Source organism: Lissotriton vulgaris, chromosome 3_1 (assembly GCF_964263255.1).
Source record: "Lissotriton vulgaris chromosome 3_1, aLisVul1.2, whole genome shotgun sequence".
NCBI classification, from domain to species: domain Eukaryota; kingdom Metazoa; phylum Chordata; class Amphibia; order Caudata; family Salamandridae; genus Lissotriton; species Lissotriton vulgaris.
The window spans coordinates 1,670,229,003-1,670,250,682 of record NC_141689.1 but is presented as its reverse complement, the minus strand read 5'-3'; the positions used below and the strand labels follow the sequence as shown (position 1 = coordinate 1,670,250,682).

General features: G+C 46.2%; 1 protein-coding gene across 13 annotated transcripts in view; it reads left to right on the top strand.

The window, feature by feature from the left end:
- CAMK2D (calcium/calmodulin dependent protein kinase II delta) overlaps positions 1–21,680 on the top strand; it is an 806,647-nt gene that overhangs the window by 771,887 nt on the left and 13,080 nt on the right. The window lies entirely within an intron of this gene.

The window sequence follows — 21,680 nt, the reverse complement described above, 5'->3', positions numbered from 1 at the left end:
ACAAATTATGGCAGCAATCCCATTATATCAAAGCTCTGATATTAGCCTTTCTGATTATCCCAGTGTTCATACTATAGTAGGGTTTTAATTCTATCGATTTCCTTATTTTGCCACCTTTCCATAGATCTACATACTTGGGCTGGAGCTTACGTTAAGCAATAGTTCCAGGGCTGGAATGCCCTTCTGAGTCTGTGCAAACCTACTAAGTTCCATGTTTTAGTGGTTTTCACCATCTTCTCTAATCTTTTCTCATACTGAGAAAGGTTGGAAATTTACTCCTGACAATGGCAGAAGTAAAACTTCTTCCAGAGTTGGGGAAAAAAGGGGTTGGAGGGTAAGTGAACTTGTGAACGCTCAGCAGATTTTCGCATGAGCCAATCTACATCTGCATATTTGCTTGTGCTAAAAAGCAGTTAAACAAATATTTTCTAGGAGTACTATTTCCTTGCCTACTTCTGCAAAGTATTTTTAATTAATGAAAGGTGTAAGTCTGCATTAATGCAAAGACATATACCATGGGTGCAATTTTGATATTTTCTTTAAGGATTGGGCCCCTAATTGGGTCTGAAGTTAACCAAGACCTTTATTGAAATTATGGCTCTTTCTACTTCTCTGTCAAACCATCGATTGGCTTCCACTCTTTCACAAGGAGCATATTGTCACACAATGTAGTATTGTTCAGTGCCAGGAAATACTGTGGCAATGTGAGCTTTTTGAGACCAATGTTTGTTATAATTGTGAGGGCATGACAGCTCCCCCAAAGATTTACAAAAACCATATCAAAAAGCAACACACTGACAAAACCAAAAGGTTCACCACCAATATCAGACCTATTGGCTTTGCCAGTGCTAGTCATTTTCAGGTTTCCTATTATCTTGTTGAAACTGATCGTACTGATTTTCCATTATGATATTTTTAGAAATCCTAGCATGCATCAGCATATTCTACTAAATGATGTTGTAAAGAAATGTTATACCAAAGGGGATGATGGACGGAGCGCTTGAACAAATCAAAAACTCAACTCCAGTCAATTGATCTGGGTTTAATCTATCATCATTCTTCAGATCACTCCACCAACCCAGTTCAGACATGGCCATATGCAAATCAGTCTGACCCGGTGCCTCATGGGAACAGTCCAGCCCGAACTGCCAAGCAATGTCTTCCCTAGACCAGAATCAAGCATCCTGGGACCGGTTTCGGGTTCATAACACTCATCAGCCAGGCTATCTTGAATCCAGTCGCAAAGTGAGCAAGGGACCCATGTCTGGGCATACCCTGCCAACTTAGGGCGAACAAAGCGATACCAAAGGGGATGATGGCCGGAGCGCTTGAGCAAATCAAACACTCACCCCCAGATAATTGATCTGGATTTAATCCATCATCATTCTTTAGCTCACTCCACCATTCTAGTTCAGACATGGCCATATGCAAATCAGCCTGACCCTGTGCCTCATGGGATACAGTCCAGCCCGAACTGCCAAGCTATGTCTTCCCTGGACCGGAAACGAGCATCCCGGGACCGGTTTCGGGTTCATAACCCTCATCAGCCAGCCAGGCTATCTTGAATCCAGTGGCAAAGAAATGTTACCCACTGTTTTACAGGAGTTTAGCAAAATGTTTTTTTCCTAGTTGCAGTTTTTTGCCAACATATTATTGTGAAAGCAAACGCTCATCAATCTTGCTTTCAAGCTTCTCCAGATATTTTCATCTAATTAGAGTATTCTGTGAGCATTGTATGTAGCTTCATATTGTTAAACTTTGCAAACGGGTGTGCACATTTTTACACTGGAACCAGTGTCAGTAGTGCAGTCCGAGCTTACAACATTTTCTTTAGAGTACTCCTCCTAATAAGAGAGGCTTTGTATTAATGAACCATAAATACAATTGAGAACATAATGTGGTACTGTACACCGGCACCCAAAGGTTTGAGCTGCTGGGGGTAGGGCTACTTGTCCCAAGAATACAATAAACATGAAAAATAGTTGTCCTTGACCACAAACAATATGTCCTGGGAATCAGGCTATAGGAGCCCCCAATATCTGTGCATTTCGATGTTATTATTCATGTGGACATTGTTTCATATAATCAGTACATAACCAACAGAACCAGCTGGGCCCATATACCCAGCTGGACCCTTATACGGAAGCAGTGAATGACTTATAAAATGTGCTAAGAGCAGAAGATCTTACTTGTTTGTAATTAGTATTATACTTTCACAAAGTGTGCTTCTTTTCTATTGGTCCATGTCAAATGTTAATGAAGCATCGTGTACAGCAGTGGCATCACAAGCAGCAAAAACCAGGAAGCAAAAGGTTCTATTTGTGCGATAAGTTAAAATCACATCGAAGAGTCCTTTTGACTATTAGGAGTGTTCCTTCCTTGTGTGAAGTAGAAGTAGTCAGTAACAGTGCATTTCTCATGCTAGTTTTTTTTCACTGTGGTAATAAACTGGAATGTGTCCTTTGCACTGTAATAATAAATGTGAGCTCCCACCCTCCAACTCTCTAATTTCACTGCTATGGAATACACATATCAACAGCCAGTACATAGCTGGTAATGGTGCACTCCAGTCCGATATTGACCTCAAGGAGTTCTGGTGATGTTATTATCCACTAGGACAAAGATTTTGTAAATTTAGCCAGAAATCAGAGGGTGCAAAAAAGGGACATGTTGTACATTGCACATTGAAATGATAAAGGTTTTGATACATTTCCATGCTCATTTTGGGAGTAGCTAGCTGAAAAAGCAGTTTTCTTCAAATGTCTGTTTTAAGTGGAGAGCGTCTCTTTGATATGGAACACTTAACACACTGACACTTCAAATGTGCTCTTTGCAATTGTTTGTTTTTCTAGCAAGGTTTTTAAGCATATGATTAACACAGTGCCATCCACGCCAAGCAGAAAAATGACAAATCCTTTTACCATTCCAGACACAGGTCGCCGATGTAGATGGCACTGTGCTAATCCTATGCCTAAACACTGAGCAGGAAAAAAACATTTGAAGTTAGATATGGAGTGTGTGTGGTGTGGTAGTGTTCTGTATACTTGTGAAATACCCAGGGTTCCCTGTTCTTTTGCGAATAGACCGATATGGAATCATTATTTATGATCTAATTTTTGTTCCTGAATACCTTGACTGTGTAGCAAGCTCATACACTTCATATTCAGGTCTAGAACACCAATTTGAAGGACTAATTGTAATAATTTTGAGTAATTGTGTGTAAAAGGAAGAGTGTTAAAAATTTAAATCAAAAAGGCTAGCAATCATGTAGCATTAAACTGATGAACGAGATGCCATAGCAGAGAGTTTGAAGAATAATTGGGAGCTGAATGGGGTACATGAGGAACATTTACCTTTGTCATTTTCATGCAACATTTCATGCTGGAATTCCAATTTAGCATATCTAATGTGCAAATCTATCGCGGTGCATAAAATAATTAAAGTGTGAAACCAGGAACAGAGTACGCTCTTTGTAAAAATCACTGTCGCCATGATCTAAGCGAATGTTGAGGATCAGTAAATTCTTAAGTGCTCAACGCAAAAACATCATGTGTTCATATTGCTATACGGATCTAGCCTCCATTTCAATTACTTGAGTTTTTCATCTGCTGAGCTATAGATGAACATTGTTTTTAGATACACTAGCTGAAGAGTAAAGTGACAGAACTTAAATTTTGAGACTGTTGCAGTGCAAGCGTGGTAAAATGTATATTATTCTGCGCTTATTCTTCTTACTACTCTAGTTGTACTGGGCCCTTTACGATAAGAAAATCTTCAGCATCTCCATTTACCACAGAGGCAATGATCCTCAAACAAATCTTTCTCCACGGATAGGCGGAGGGAAAATTAGGGTAGCCAAATCACCTCGTTAGCTGTCCAATGAGGACCATTAATTGACAGTCAACTCACAAATTAGATATCAGATTTAGGCGCACCACTCTTAAAACCATGTTGTAGGCATAAAGAATAGCATTGGAAGACCTAACCTCCTGAAGAAGTTTAGTCAAGTTAGGATTATGCTGACCAAAAGTTCGTCAACAGCAACACAAAACAAAAGAATTAACACTTGATGATCTGCACAGTGAAATGGAAAAACCAACAGGACTCAATAATAGTCAGACAGAAATTAGATAATTTGGTTATTGCTTTAAAGATACAAAGTTCATTGTTATGAGCAAGCTCTTGGGAATTTCAGTTAAGAATATCACAGCTTGTACAAAAGCACTAAACATTTAAGCAGGCTTTATTGAATGGTTATTATCTGAATCAGTTTACAGAATCGCACCATTAAGGCAGATTTTAAGTTTGTTGTCGAACAGCTAAAATCCTAAAACAAAGGGGAAGTGTTCAGATTTAAAGTCCATTAAAGGGAGAGTCCATGCATAGAAATTGAAAAGAAAGGGAATGAAAATAATTCGGTAAAGGTTTCGGTCGGTCAACTACTAATTGTAGCATCAGCAAAGAAAATACATACAGTAAAGGAGCCAAATTGACATTGAGGGAAGCATAAAACCCATCTGATGGAGCCCAGTCTAAACTGGGACAACAAACGTATGCTCCCAGGAAGCCTGGACCAAGTTAAATAAGATGATAACTCCAGCGTGGTTTGTACAAGGCAGTATTACCTAACAGAGGGCTTCATAAATTCTCTGTCCTTCCTTTGGGTCCTTCTATGCGATATAAAACTATCCCAGATCCACCTTTTGTCCTTCTTGCATATGTCGGTGGGATTCTCAAAAATAAAAGGGCAGACAAGAGCAGCAGTTGTGTCCCTGACATATTTAAGCCAGAGATTTCTTGTCCCATAAGAGCAAGAAAAGCAGTCAAAAGGTATCTCTCTGTTTAGGCTAGCCTGCTTTTTTAGACCAAAGCAGAATCGGAACAGGGGGTGAGTTTGATTAAATCCTTAACATAGTCCATTCCAAATTCTTGGTGGGCGGGAGAGTGTGATGTTGCCAAGGGAAGCATCAATATGCACTTGCAATCTGTTTTCTTCTGTTTGGATACAACCCACATAACTGTAACCCCATACCCTACTCCATAAGGTAAAATGGTAATGCATTTCCTATTTTAGATCTCAATTATAGGCTGAATGGGCTTTTTCCTATATATGAAATAAGGTAGAAGTTCATATCAACTTCTTGCAAAAGTCTATTTTTCGTTTTGTTAACACATGGTGCCCATGTGCAAGACCTATGGAACATCAAACCAAGATATGCCCATACAACAAGATTTGTGTTTTTTGGGCCACAATCCATAATTAAGGATTTAGACAAATTCGTTTCCAAGTCTAACTGTTTCAAGAAGGAAACACAAGTGCTACGCAGTGAGTTAAGGCCATTGACTCTCCTGACAAGCAACACAGCATCATTTGCATACAGAAGCATTGGAATGGATTTTGTTTCCCACTGGTACATATAACCAATGTTCAAAAGGGTGGTTTCAAGGCCATTTATATCGAGCAAAAACAAGGTAGGTGCCAGCACACCACCCTGTCGGACACCCTGCTTTACTGAAAACGGAGCAGTCCATTTCCCTCCTTCCCTGTATCTCACAAAGGCAACCAAGTCCAAATGTAGGGATCTCAGGAAGGTCACCAAGCCCCCTTAAGACCCATCGTAGTTAAAATATCCCACAATTTGTATCTGTTTACCCTATGAAAAGCACTGGATAGGTCCATAAGTGCTATATTGAGGGAGCTGCACTGAGCGAACGTATTTTTACGCGCTAAAAGGTGCAAGATTATACAGTGTTCTATTGTTCCAATGCCTTTCCGGAACTTCTATTGGGCCTGGGAATTTTTTATTCTCCGTGGACCAGAGCAGCAGTAGATTCAGAACAATTCTCCCAATAATCTTAACCGTAGAGTTGAGAAGGAAAATTGGATGGCAGCATTTTGGATCCTGTGCATTTCCCTTTTTAAAATCTGATGCAATTATGGATGAAACCCAAGAGGTTGGTATGCTGCCCATAGATGCCAAGTTAATAACGTTTGTGGCAGAGGGGTCCACATCCCAGGATTTTCCTTGTATAGATGCATGGGCAGCCCATCGGCCCGGTGTCTGTATTAGAAGGGCTGTGAGGATGGCTTCAAACACCTCCCCAGAGAAGAATGAAATATCTAGTGGCAGGTAAGGACAATTAACGTTTTCTCTGCTCTGGTTACAATCATTGGCGTGATAAATGTTATCAAAATGATACATCCACCCCTTAAGACAATATGCATGTAGACTCTGTTTTATGCACTACATTAAGGAAAGCAAGCAGGTACTGCCTTCCTAAAGGCTTGGGATTTTTTTGTTTGACCGGCATTCATCAATTTTTCCTAATGTTCAAACATAGTCAGCCTTCCTCTTTTTTAGCGACAGTGTGTATTCCTTCCTGTAAGCTCTTATTGCTTTCTTATCTATGGGGCTGCAATTTAATTCCCTCCTGATATCATTATTCACTTCTCTACATGCCTAGTCGAACCACAACTGGTTATGATTCGAACTATTACATATATGCCTGTCGAGCATGATCCTAATATTGCAGTTTATCTCCCCAAAGCTACCCAAAACTACACTGGGGCCATTTTGATCTGAAAGATTAGAATTAGTCAGAACCTTGCAACCTTCCCATTAAAGACCTATGTATGTATGTCTCTAGACGTAAAATTAGTTGATTATGGAACAAGATCCCCCTACCTGTATATTTTGGGACCTCATAAAGCGTTCATTGGCATATCCTAGATCATATAGCGCTAAATAAGTAAAAGGCGCCCCAGGAGTCCATATTTGAATCGAGGGTATGCTCTCATTGGGAAGAAGAGAAAGTACAGTGTGACAAAGGTGGTAAAACACCTTGCTTAGCGTTGAAGTTACCAGCCAGTAAAGGAATAAATGGTAATGAAAATGTGTTCCTATTGACAACTTTGGCTATAAAATCAAATAAACGATAAACGTTTTGATTATCCTTAGCAGCAGTCATTATTACAAAAACGTATTAAGACCAAACTAAATTTGGATCACCACCTCAAATCAAAGGCCTGCACATTACCACCTCATCTGGAAGCATCTCTATATTTAAATAAGTGGAGTCTTTACACCAGGTGGCCAGACCCCCTTTGGCCCTGAAATATTCCAGCTCAATAGTTTCAGGTTACAGTTAGCTGAGGATGCCAAATGAGGAGAAGTGAAATGACAATGCTGCCTCCCCTCATAAAAATGACAGGATACTGGTGCAGTCTCATGGTCAACGACTTCAGCAGATTTGTCCATACATCTATTTTGCCCCAAAGACGACTCAAAGCTGACTGGAATGGCAGGTGCTGGAAGGTTAGTAGTAGTGCTATGTGGTAAGCTATCAGACTCTGGAGGATGTTTGGGTGGGATGGGGAACGAGTCATAAACCCTTGGTCCAGCTCTCCACCACATTTTCAATCGCTGTGCTCCAGACCAGACAAAACCATGAATCTATTTGCAAAGAGGAACTGGTCACCTAAAACCTCTGCCGAATTCCACAGAGTTCCTCACGGAGGAGGAGTATTGCTAGCCCCCTATTGAGCTCAATGGAGAGTGTCACCAGCACTGAGCAGAATGTCTCAGCAGCACACAACCATTCTGCATGCTCATGAAGAGGTCACGTTCAATGACAGGTCACTCTAATGACTGGCACAATGAGTTGGTAACAAGCAACTACAAGTGAAGTCACATAATTAAGTATAAAAAGTGTACTGTACTCCCCCTCTCCCCAAGTCTGCATGCACCGCTGCGTACTGCACCACCATATCACTCCCCCAGTGGCACAAAGGGTTAAGTAACCACCTGAGCTGGCCCGCGCTATTTAATTTTCCACGGATGTTGGCAGGTTGAAGTGATGTATTTTGATGCTGGTGGGGTGTGGTCAAGCAAGCTGTGTGGCTTGGGACTGGGCTGGCGCACCCACACTTGAGGCGTGTTCCCACCTTGGGGGTCTGCTGGACTTCAGCGTGGCTGGGGGTCCCGCTAGCAGTTGAACAGTATTGGGATTTACTTCACTGTGCACCCTTAATCTGGCAGGTGGCTGGGCGGCCTTTGATGGGGGCACTAGCCGTCCCCCGAGCCAGCCCAGGAGACTGCAGCCTCATCTTTGGCAGGGAGTAGAGAGATTAATGGGAGGGAGGAGGCCATAGGTGCTTGCTCCGATGTCTTGTTCCACACACGGTAGAGACCGGTTGCTAGAGCGCCTCAATTAAGCTGCTGAGCCCTTTTTTCCTTTAAGCTTGCACTGAAGTTGCCATACCTTTGCTCATGGGGGTGAACAGCAAACATGCCGAGGCCCGTGAGACAGTAAAAGAAAAACTCCACTCCACCGATAGTCGTCTGAGTTTCCTGAACTCAGCATGGAGTGGCAAACACTCTGCCAACTCCGCTGGTGGAATTTGCTGTCCAATCCTAGTTTTCCAACTATCTCCTGACGTGGATTCCCCAGTGTCCACCCTGGGTCCTTTTCTGGAGCAAGTAGTCAGCTGGGTCAATAAATCCTGCCTCAAGCTGAACAGAGCCAAAACAGAACTTATAATCATTGGAAATAATTCAAATCCCCCGTATAGGGCTCTAAGTTGGCAGGTCGGTCTCGGTCCCCCTTCTGCCCCGGAATCAGCTATAAAAAGTTTGGGAGTGTGGTTAGAAAATACTGTCCATGGAGACCCAGGCCACTTTACTCTCTGCCATCTGTTTTGTTAATCTGTGTATGTTGCACAAGATTTTACCTCTAGTTCCAGAGCCCTTAAGGAAGCTGGCAGTCCAGGCTCTGATTCTCTCGCACCTGCATTACGGCAACTCATTCTACCTGGGTGCCCCCAAGGCCGTAATTTGTATACTACAACTCATGCAAAATGCTGCCTCCTGGAAGCTGATAGGAAGCCCTAGGTATGCATCAGCCAAACAGGGTTTGAGGGAGCTCTGTCGGCTTCCTGTTGCTCAAAGAATTGAATTTAAATCCCTGTGTACAGTACACAGAGCCCTTCTTGTATGTGGTTCAAATATCTCCAGGCAACTAGTTAACCCTAGTCCCCCAAGAGGCTTCTTAGAGCCACCAATTCACACATTGCCTCCGCCCCCACTATTAGGAGGGCTGGAAGAGGACGGTTTTAATGCGGCCAAGCTCTGGAAAGCCTTTCTCTTGGCCATTCAATCCACAAATAATGAACTTTGTTTCTGGAAATCCCTTAAGACTCTGCTTTTTAAGAACTGATTTTCTAGGTGACTCCTCTGTTCTCCGTTGAGTGGTTCTCTTCTACTGTTAACACTGGGATACCTATGGGTCGCCATGCGCTCTTTAAATCCCATAGCATAGCATTGCCGGTGATTTTTTTACACTGGTCTAAACAATGGCTTTAAATTATTCTCCCTAAAAGAGTATGGCCACTTGGCCGAGGGCACAAATCTGAAAACATCATAATTTGTTTTGATTAAAATGATTCAACTTTATAAAAACTGTAGTAATTCCATAAATGATGATTCTAATCCCTTTACATGTATTGTAGTCTCACATAATTAATTGTTTGGTCGACAGAAGGTACTCCAATCTCCTTTTCTGGTCGCGGAGATAACTATTATGGTACAGTTTTTGAGTTCAAAACACCAGTTTTGGTAATGTATCCTGTTGCAGGTTTTACATTTTACCACTATTACTAAGAATGCATACATTTCATTCCTAATGTAAAATCATGCGCTAGTAGTCAGAACAGTACAATTAGCAGATAGTACATATGCAGCAATCGCAAAGGGTTACAGACTACTAATTTAATTTACTATGTGAACGTTCTCACTAATCGGATGAAGAATTAATGGCTGCATTTTTGGCACCCCTTTGTAATTATTTATGTATTTAGTTACGTGCAGTTTTATATATTACATGCAGTACTCGAGGGTTACAAGGAACTTTTCATCAGGAAAAATTGATACTTAAGAGAATCATAGATGTTATATCAAGAAGTTTCAGAATTATGCAAAAACGCATTTTCAGAGCACTAACACCACAAGATAATATATTTTCTGATCTCATTGTCGTATACCCGACATATTTCACAACTTAGGACCACATGACCCTGTATATACGATCTGCAAGTTGAGTAGTTTCCATTTGGACTTGATGGCCTGCATTGTCCAATCCGGGATTCCGTGGAGATATCGTTGTAGCTATAGATGTATCAGTTCTTCTTTGAATATCTCAAGAGGCGTTTAAACCATGGTGGTTCTACAAACAAGGATTCCGGGTTACGTATTGAGCAGCTACCCCGAACATGGTTATTCTGTGCTATGTATTTTGGGGTTAGCATGTGTGTGGAACTGTGCCTGATGTAGGCCATTTTAAATACGCGTCTGTTTAGGAAGCTATTGAGGAGTACTGGGGACCGAGATCTGAGGGTCGGTTGCCTTTGGATGGGAAGTCATTTAAGAGTCATTTAAGAGTACTGAGGAAGTGATAAAGGTAATACATATCTGAATCCAATCTCACTATAATGAGAAGGGCAGACTTGTGAGAAGGCAGGTGTAGGTTGGGGGTACCTATGGCTAAATAATTCCCACAATAGTCTTATGACCAGTGATAATATCACTGTTTTTAAAGTCCCATTCCGTTATGAATGGAATTGTTGTTTACTACAACGAGTGTGCTACTGAAGTACACAACCTCACCTAAATAACACCCTTTGTTGGACATGGTAGTTAAAGTACATGGAAATAAATAATGATTATACACACTCCTTTGCTGAAAATCTCTGGGGTTTGCCATTATTTGCATGTTACTCGGACAGTGGTGCCTGAAAGGCAGGGGAAGGGACAGCTGCTTCTGGATTTAGAGTGACAGAGCAAATATAATTGAAGAGTAGGACCTGAGTGCAGGCGCAGTGAAAGACCCTTCAGTACTGTCCCTTCTCACAGTACTATGACTACTTACCAATCGGCGTCTTAGTCTGGAGTCTGTGTAAAGGCTAATGCGTGACTGCAGATCACTTTCTTGTCTGCCGTTGAAGAGAACGATGTAGACTGTGAATGCAACTTTCCTGGCGTCTTTGTACTGTTGGTCTTTTGCTTGTAGGCGGGGCCGGCTTTAGGGCAGTGTGACCGGTAAAGCCGCACCTGGTGCTGAGTTTGTGGGGGGTGATGTGTTTTGAAATAACTTAGGATTTTAAAAACACCTGCTGTAGAGTTCCTGGTCTGTCCAGTAGTTTTCACGAACCAATAAATATGTCAAGCTAAAACTGGTAAGTAATTGGGTTGGGTAATAATAAACATCTGTTATTCAGCACCAAGATAACCTTCTGGGTGAATGTGTGCTTTTCAAATACACAGTTTAAGGTTACTGCTTTTGTCATGGATATCCTTTTGTTTTTTACAGTTAATAAGGTACAACCCTATTATATCACAGTGATCTATAACTGTTGTTTGGGTATAAATATTTTTTTTTATAGTTCTATTAAAACCAAACATACATCAGCAGTAATACAGTACAGAGGATCGTTTACCTTGCAAACTTCAAAGCAGATGGTTAAAGGATAACTACAATTTACACAGGAGAGGAACCTCATAGGGAGTGGGGGTCATCCTGAGCAGTAGTCTGTGGCGGCACACTGATCTCTCCTCGGTAACTATTCCAAGGGCCCCATACCAGCGACCATTTCCTAGGGCACTCCCTTGCCAGATGCACTGTTTTTCTCTAAACATACACCAATCTAAATTACTTTCCCAAGTTTCCAGGGTAGGCGGTTGAGCTCCCCCCAAACTGAGCAATGTTTCTTTTGGCTAAAATAAACCCTAAAGTAGCCCATTGCGTCTGAGAGGTGTTCAGGTCTGTGGGTTCCCATATGTTCAAGAGGCACTTCCTTGCCTCAGGGTGGAGTGTGACGCACAGTACTTTGCTGATTATGTTATGTACTTTAAGCCAATATGTGTACACTCCCAGATGATGTGCATGAGTGTGCCAGTAAGCCCACACTGCCGCTTGCACAATCCTGCGTCCGCCAACCCCATGCTCACCAATCGAGGCCCTGCAATATAAATCCTGTGCACTATCTTAAGCTGGACTAATCTCAAGTGTGCTGGAATTGCCACCACTTTGGGGGATGACACCGCTGTCTGCTATTCTTCATCATCTACTTTTATCCCATCTTGTACCCATCTGTCCCTCAATGCCCGGAGCGGGTCTGCCATGTGGTTGATTAGTTTTTTTATATATTAACAAGATTGTCTTTTCAGGGAGGTGGCCATCTAGAACTCTGTCCTCCAACGGGGAGGCCTCTGGGGGATCAGTACCCCTATGAAGAGAGGTCTGAAGTGAGTTTCGAACCTGGACATAGCGAAAGTATTCTGTATCTGCTAGCTCATATTCCTTCTGTAATTCCTCAAAGGACTTGACCCCCCCCCCCCCCCTATGATGGTAGAAATTCCTATAAGGTCCCATCGGTCGAATCCCTTCGTCTTCCAGAGACTGCCAAGTTTCTCGGAATCCCAGAGCGGAGTGGCTAATGTTAGTTTGTGCCTCCTGCCCAGAGAGCCTGTGGCATTGTGCCATATCTGTACAGCGTGTCTCGTAGGGCCTGTTAGGGCTTGTTTCTTCGGTCGGGAGTACAAAGCCCTATTGTAGCGTCCCCCAGGGAGGAGCCACCAGTCCATGGCGTAGCCAGGATAGTCTACTCGGCCGTACGTACAATGGTTGATTGCAGCCAGCTGGGAGGCCCAATAATACTTTCTAATGTCTGGGAGACTGATGCCCCCATCGTACCAATTTAACGTTAACCCCTTCGATGCTGGTGACGGAACCAGTCCGTCATCAGCCACGGTTGAGCTGTGCTGATGACGGAATGGTTCCGTCACAACCACATCCTGTTCAGAAAAGGGCAGCACAGCAGGAAAATTCCTGTAGCAGCGAAGGTGTTAACTTACTTAGTGCAATACGAGGTTTGCCATCCCATAGCAGGTCTCTCTGGAGACCTTCAATCTCCTGAAAATAACCCGCTTGCACCACATCCAGGGTGTTTTGTAGAGCTTAGAGAAAATGCGGCAAAGCCATCATTGTAAACAGGGTCGCTCTACCCAGGAGCGAAATTGGGAGTTTCTTCCAGTTGGCAACATCACTCCTGAGCCTCTGCAGAGGGGGAAGAAGGTTGCAGGCATACCTGACCGCGGGGTCTAATGAAACAAACATCCCCAACTATTTAAACCCTTCAGTGTTAACCTGTATCGGGCAGTTCCGGAGAGGGACGGGGGTCCCCCCTCAGGACAAAAAGTAGTGATTTCCTCCGATTGATTGAAAGCCACAAAAACTTCCCAAACAAGGTCAGAATATCCATAACCACAATGAGGGACTTACGGGGGAAGCCATATAGAGCAGAATATAGTCTGCGTACAGTGATATATGGTCCTCCCATTCGGGGGACCACAGCAGCCCTCTTATCATTGGTTACCAGCGTATACAAGCCGCGAGGGGTTCCAACGCCAAAGAAAAGAGAAGGGGGGACAGTGGGCAGCCCTGACTGGTACCTCAACTAAGTAAGAATGAGGCTGATACTCTAACCACCACTTGTACAAGCGGCGCCGAATATAGAAGGTGCACCCACTTGATGAATTCAGGACGAAACCCGAACTTGGCTAGAACTGCCCACAAGTAAGGCCATTTGATTGTATCAAAGGCCATAGCCGCTTCTAGGGAAGTGATCATGGCCGGCTCCCGAAGGGTTTGTACTCTATCTAAAACTCCATGGAGTCTACGCAGGTTTAAGGCTGTGTTCCTATGTGGCATAAAACCAGACTGATCTGGGTGCACAAGTTCGCTGATTACTTTTACCAACCGGTTCGCCAGGAGTTTGGCCAGGATCTTAGGCTCGGCGTTCAGAAGAGAGATGGACCTATACGAGGAGCAATCCATTCTAGCCTTTCCCTCCTTGTGATTTGCGACTACCGTGGCTATCCGCTGCTCCGAGGGCAGCGTTCCTAGTTCTCTGGATTCTTCAAGCATTGCTTTCAGATGGGGCGCAAGCTTGTCTGGTCTAAGCTTATAGAGCTCGATTGGGAGCCCGTTTGGGCCCAGTGCTTTCCCGGAGTTTATCGAACGGTTTGCCTGAGCAATCTCGTCCGCAGCAAGGGGGCTATCCATATAGTCTCGGTTCTCAGGGGAGAGACAGGGAAGCTTGATGTCACGAAGTAGTATCTGGGAGTCAGCTTCTGAATGAGGGGAGATCAAAGTGTAGACCGTCTGAAAGTGGTCCGCAAATCTGTCCACTATCTCCCAAGGATCCGTAGTTGAAGTCCCCCTCTGTTTTAAGCTCTGGCACTAGACGGCTCGCCTACTCTCTCCTGTCTAGTCATGCAATGAGTTTCCCGGATTTATCTCCGAGATCATATACCCTACCCTTTTGCTCCCTGCTAATGGCTTTGGCCCTGTCCGAAACCAGTGCTCTATAGTCGTGCTGTTTCAGGCTCAACAAGTGAAGTTTGGCTGGCGTTATCCCCGACTCCAGGTCCCCTTCCAACCTCTAGATTTCATCCTCAAGCACAACGACTTCCCTCTTCTTCTCCCTCTTAGAGCCAGCTATTAAGGACAGAGCCTGACCTCTGATGACCGTCTTAAAATCCTCCCACAGGGACAGAGAGGAGGACACTGACCCTACATTATCGGCGAAGTATTCATCCAGGGTTTTGATGAGATCCTTGCAAATCTTTGTATCGCGAAGATACCAGGGATTGATCGAGGCCACCCTCCCTGCAGAGCCCTTGCCTACGAGTATACGAACCCCAGGAGGAGAGTGATCCAAGATGCCCTAGCTAAATGTCTGATTTCTGCAATGTATGAAGCTTCTTCAGCGGGGACGAGGCAGTAGTCTAATCTGGAGAGACTGTGGTGAGCCCGGGGATGGAATGTGTGTTGTATTTGGCCCGGGTGGTGGAGCCTCCAACCATCCACCTGTCCCATCGCCTCCTTGAATTCTGGCAACCAACGCGTTGCCCGTCCCATCTCACGAGGGGGTTGTCTATCCAGTAGGCCGGAGACTACTGCATTAAAGTCGTCTCCCATAATTAAAAGCCCCTCTGGGACGGTTAGTAGGACTGCTCCCAAGTCAGCGAATGCCGTACTATGAAGGCCCACGGGAAAATAGATGGGCATGGGCATATGGGGAGGGTCGCCCCATAACACTCAAGACCCCGGTATATCTGCCTCTGTCATCCGCCCAGGTGGAGGTCACTGCCAGTGGGAATAGGTTACGAGTCAAAATGCCCACTCCCCTGGATCCTGATGTAAACCCTGAGTGTGCAATCATCTTGTACCCTCCCCTATGCATTGCTTTGCAGAGGTTGCTAATCAGGTGACTCCTGAAGTAGGACCACATCCGGGGCATTTATTTTAATATACTGGAACACCACACTCCTTTTGATCTTATCCCTCAACCCGTTAACGTTCCAACTCAAGACTTTTAGCTCCTTATCCCCCATCGTGTACCTGGTAAGATTGACAATCCTCCGGCCTCATCTCTCCAGTCTCATGTATTGTGCTGCTGTGACACAAAAACACAAAAACAAAAAAACGCACCAAACACCCCATCCCAACACCCCCCCACCCTGCTGCCCTGCCCTCCGGGCTCTAAACTGCCCATCAAAAAACTTGCAGAGTGCCTGCCGTCCTAGAAAAATTCAAGGGAAGAGAAAAAACAGGGGGGGGGGGACCAGTAGTGGGCTCCATGTCCTTGTCCCAATCAGAATTATTGTCCCCTACTACAAACTAGAAATATGGAATCGTAAGTTAACTAGCAGTTTCCTTAGCTACAGCTCAAATATCTCACCCTCCCTAGCCCACCCGGCCTCAAGATCCCCCTCACTGACGGAATGGGTGGCCATCGTCCAGACCCCCACTTCAAGATGGCTGACTGTCCGCACTGTTACCACCTCCATGGTCAACTGAGCCCTGATTCCCCCGGTATTCACTCCATTCCATCACTGTCTCTGGTCGGTCGAAGAATCATGCTTTTCCATCCGCTTCAACTCGGAGGCGCACTGGAAACAGCATCCAATATTTCAAGCCCCTCTGTCTCAGGTCATGCTTTACTGATAGAAAAGCTCCCCTGATACTCCTCCCTCGTCCCGCCCCTATTTAGGAGCGCGTTTCACCTCTCTGCTGGTGTTTGGCGGGCAGCCCGGTGGCAGTGGGCTTGTTCTGCCGACATTAGAGAGCTGAGAGTGAGAGAGAGCCTCTTGTGATATTTGTGGTATCTCTCCCCGCTGACTACGAGCGGTGGCGTCTTTTTTAGCACACTGCTTTTAATACTGTTTAATAACCCTACCTCAAAGTTGTGCAGGTTACTAATTCCTGATTTCATTTGCAGAGTGGAGCGGCTGGCTGGGGGCTGTTTGAAATCGCGGGTCTCCAGCGCAGCGGGCGCCATCTTAGTTTGGGCTTCCCTCTGCATCAAGCTCCCCTGATACTCCTCCCTCGTCCCGCCCCTATTTAGGAGCGCGTTTCACCTCTCTGCTGGTGTTTGGCGGGCAGCCCGGTGGCAGTGGGCTTGTTCTGCCGACATTAGAGAGCTGAGAGTGAGCGAAAGCCTCTTGTGATATTTGTGGTATCTCGCCCCGCTGACTACGAGCGGTGGCGTCTTTTTTAGCACACTGCTTTTAATACTGTTTAATAACCCTACCTCAAAGTTGTGCAGGTTACTAATTCCTGATTTCATTTGCAGAGTGGAGCGGCTGGCTGGGGGCTGTTTGAAATCGCGGGTCTCCAGCGCAGCGGGCGCCATCTTAGTTTGGGCTTCCCTCTGCATCAAGCTCCCCTGATACTCCTCCCTCGTCCCGCCCCTATTTAAACGGCCACTATGTGTCAGCGCAGCGGACGAGCGCAGCGGGCGCGACGTAGGCGCGCCGGAGTTGCGCCTGAGTTAAGCCCGTCTGCGCCCGTCCGCGGCATGCCGGGGCACGGGGCACCTCACTTTGTTTCTAGCCCTATTCTTCCCCGTTCACTTATCATCTCCCTTCACAATTCTGCTCTCCCCCCCCCCCCCCCCCGAGCCTTCCGTCAAACACGCTGTTTGCGGTTTGCCTGCTCCTAGGACTATATTCCCTGAGATGATTCTTTCATCTCCTATCCATACACCCCCGGACTCTTCTGCCAAATCCTCTCCTCCCATCTCGGGACTAGGACCCAACCCTTCTTTATCTGTGATGTACCTTAACACCCGGTCTCTGGTCGGCCACCAATCTGACATCTTTTACCTTCTAGGATCGGAACAGCCTGATATCCTATTCCTGACCGAGACCTGGCTCACAGATGATTCCACTCCTGATATCCTGGTGGCTATTCCCCCCGGATATTACATTCTACAAGCTAACCGCCCCTCTGGTAAAGTGGGCGGTGGGGTTGCAGCCATCATTAGGCACCCAATTCGGTTTTCCATGGTGCCTACTACTAGTATTTCCATGGTCGACTGTCTGGCGCTTAGGTTGGAGCAACCCGGCTCATCTCTAGTATGTGTCCTAGTCTACCGTCCTCCCCAATCCATGCCAAATTTCTCCGTCCAGTTCGGCGAGCTTATCTCGCAGCTGACCATTAATAACACCAATGTTTTGGTCCTGGGCGACTTTAATTATTGGCCATCCGATCCTCACGAAACCTCTGATTCCCTCGCCTTTTCTGAGCTTATGCTGGGTTTTAATTGCACCCAGCATATACACACACCCACGCACACTAAAGGTCATATCCTGGATCAGGTATGGACCTCTTCTCTAGATATCTCCATCCCCCTTGTTCTTCCCTGTCTCTGGTCGGATCATTCACTCATCACCTTTTCCCTTGCTAAGCCTGCTCCGGTTAGTGCTGCCCGAGATTCCAACTTTCTGGCACGCAATTGGAACAAGGCTGACATCAACAAATTCACCTCCCTCCTGAGTTCATCTGCTCCCTCTATTATGGAACCCTTTATCTCTATTGACTCTCAGTCCGACAATCTTGTCCACTGGCTGGTCTCCGCCGCTGACTCGGTGGCACCTTTAAAACCTGTTAAAATGCGGCGAAATCATGACGCTCATAGGTGGTTCACCGAGGAATTTAAGGCACTGAAACTTAGTCTTCGTCAGGCCGAAAGACGCTGGCGTCGAGACTATTCTTCACAGACTAAAGCGGTCTTCTCCTCTCAGCTGAGAGAATACAAGTCTGCCATAGCCAGGGCTAAATCTTGTTATTTTTCCAATAAGATCTTGAATTCCATCAACAAGTCCAAAGACATCTTTTCTATTGTTGAGGAATTATCAAATCCGGCGAGAGTCACCATCGCTCCTCTCCCTTCCCAGCTATTGTGTGATTCTCTGAATCAATTCTTTGTGGACAAAATTGTCAAAATTAAAACCAGCATTTCTGTCCACGTCTCTTCAGTTTCCCCTCCTCCCATTCCTTTTCTTTCCCATCGCACCGACACCCTCACCCAGCTCCCACTCATTTCTGAAGACAAATTCCTTTCTCTTCTGCTTAAAGTCTCCTCTGGATCTCCTAGCGATTGTTGCCCCCCGTCGGCCCTACGAGAAGCCTTCACTTCATGCCCGGACCCCCCTTTAGCTCTTCTAAATAACTCCTTGACTACGGGGGTGGTCCCAGGATCTTTTAAACGGGCAAAGTGGTCGCTATCTTGAAAAAACCCACGGTTGACCAGTCCAACATGAGCAACTATCGCCCAATTTCTCTCCTCCCCTTCCTAAGGTTCTGGAGTCTCACGTTACCCAAAACCTTACCTCTTTTGTGGAAGACTCCTGTGTTTTGGACCCCCAGCAGGCTGGATTTAGACCAGCACATTCCACAGAAGCAGTCATCCTCTCTGTGATGGACGAACTTCGCAGGGGCGCCGACACTAACATCTGTCAGGCCCTGGTCCTTTTGGATCTGTCAGCCGCCTTTGACACGGTCGACCATGACATCCTGGTCGACCGTGTCAGAGAGGCTGGCATCCAGGGCACTGCCCTGGACTGGGTGCGCTCTTTCCTGACCCACCGCCACCAGGCCGTCAGGCGGTCTCAGTTCTCCGCCTCTCAAGTCGAGCTGACCTGTGGTGTCCCTCAGGGCTCTTCCCTCTCCCCTCTTCTTTTTAATTTATATTTGGCCCCGTTAATCCGTTCCCTTCACCGTTTCAATGTCTCCGCATTTAATTATGCGGATGACATTCAATTGGTCTTCACCATTGACTCCGGGTCCGAATCCATCTCTACCTTTCAAAATACCCTCTGTTTCATCAGTGATTGGATGGGCGCAAACCACCTGAAACTCAACCCCGACAAGACCGAGCTGGTGCTTGTCGGGGGACCCTCCAATCCTTGGCATCCCTCCTTCTGGCCGGCCAGCCTGGGTACCCCGCCTTGTCCTGTCAATTCAGCAAAAAGTCTGGGTGTTGTCATCAGCAACGATCTATCGATGACACCCCAGATTAGTGCCGTAGTCTCCTCTAGTCATTTTCAGCTCAGGAAGATACGCAAGATCTCTCGCCTACTTACCACCGATGCCCTCACTTTGGCCTTACTTGCGTTAGTCATGTCTAGGCTTGACTACGCGAACGTATTATATGTAGGCATCCCTGTTTACCAACTTAGGAGACTCCAGCTGATTCAAAACCAGGCCGCCCGTCTGATTTATCATCAGCCGAGAGATCAACACGTCCAACCGCTTTTAAAGGATCTCCACTGGCTCCCGGTCTCTGCTCGTTGCAAATTCAAGCTGGGCTGTATCATCTTCAAATCCCTCTCTGGTCAGGGCCCCGTTTTCATTTCTTCTCTGCTTCATCCCTATGTCCCCCCCCGCACCCTCCGGTCCTCTCATATGGCCCTCCTATCTGTTCCCAGATTCAAGCGGAAGAAACACGGTGGCCTTAGGTTCTCCTTCCTAGCTCCGTCCTTTTGGAATTCTTTACCTCTCCCGCTCAGGCTATCCTCCCCCTATTCCAGTTTCAGATCCTCCCTCAAAACTCACCTCTTCACTGAAGCCTACAATTAAATTCTTACTATTGTTATGTTAACTCTGTCTCTCTCTGCTCTCTCCAAACAGCGCCAAGGAACCTAATGGTGTTAGTGCGCTCTACAAATTAATTTAACATAACATAACATCTTCGTTGCTTCTGGACTCTTTGTGTGAAGTCCGGGAACAAGGTTATGGACGAATTTTCATACCGGAGAGGAGCATTGAGCCTGGCGTTCTGGAGGATGACATCTCTATCTCGGAAATTCAGGACCCGAGCCAACATGGGCAGCGGGGGAGCGCCCGGTTTGGCGCTGCCGCCTGGGACCCTGTGAATCCTTTCTATCACAAAAACTTACTGAGGCCCTTGGGTTGCAGATGTTTAAGTATAAGGTCCTCCACAAATAGATCTGGAGCCTGCCCCTCCAATTTCTCCGGAACACCCAGGATGCGAAGGTTGTTACGGCAGAGACGGCCTTCATAATCGTCCAGCTTGAAGTCCATGGTGCTAAAAGAGTCCTGCAGCTCTCTGACTTCTCTTTGCAGCTGTGAGACGTCCCCCACCAGGCTGATCACCGGGATCTCTACCTGCTTTACCTTTTCATTGTTTCCCCATATCCGCCCTGATGAGATTAATGTCAATGGCCATGGAGTCCATTTTATGTTCCAGAGAAGTTTTCACTCAAATTGCGCTCATGACATCCTTAAGGGATAGCTCTTGCTCATCCTCCTCGGGACCGCCCTTTGCTGCCTCCTCAGACTGACGGCCCCGCTGCGGCTCCTTAATAACTGTATGGCGATCCAATTTGTTAGTCTGGACAGGTTTCGGCTCTCTGGCTCTGGTCCCCTTAACCTGCTCCATTGTGTCAGCGAGGTCTCGGCTCAAAACAGGTTACAGATGTCAAGGGTGATTCAGGGACCCACCACCCGCAGCCCCCACTTGAGTCCTGGACAGATGTCGCAGCAGGCCACTCACCCCCTCACAACCGCCGCAGGGCGAGATGTTCGTCAACGGCTGATCTCAAGATCCGTCACCCAAAGGCAGCAATCCGTGCGATGATGGACCCACCAGTCCGGCCGTGGATAGTGTTGCGAAGCAGCAAAACCAACAACCGTCCCCACCGCTCTGTGTAGGCCCCCTAAGAGACAATCCACAAAGGGAGTCACCCAACGCTCCATGGGGGTGAAGGAAGGGGGGAGGGAAGGGGCGCCCCCCCGAGGCCACCAACAGAGGATCAGTCAGGCAAAGGGGGGTTGGTCTGACCTACAGAGGTGCACAAATGTTGTAGAGTGTTCCACTGGCCGCACCCACTGCCGTACTTTAGCCCGACCTGTCTTTCACCTTCAGCAGACCCCCTCCACATGGGTAGATGAGCCACCTTTCACACGGGCCCTGTCACTCCTCTCTCCAGGCCATACAGAATTAGAGGCGATAGCAAAACCAGGGGAGTTATTTACTTGCACCCAGGGAGGGAGGGGGGAAGCAGCCCCTGCCAGTCTCTGGCAAAGTCCCCACTTAGGGCCGCAGCTCGCAGAGATCAAACAGCCGCCACCACATCAGTATAGATCACGAGGATGCTCAGTAGCTTCAGTGATGCACCATTGCTCTCTATGTAGTGAAGAGACAGCGCGCCTGTGCTGCGCAGCAAGTACTATCCTCAGGCGCCACCCTGGTGTTGAGATTCAATCACTGAATAATCAGTGGAGCCAACGCCCCCGCAGCATTCCCCAGGGCG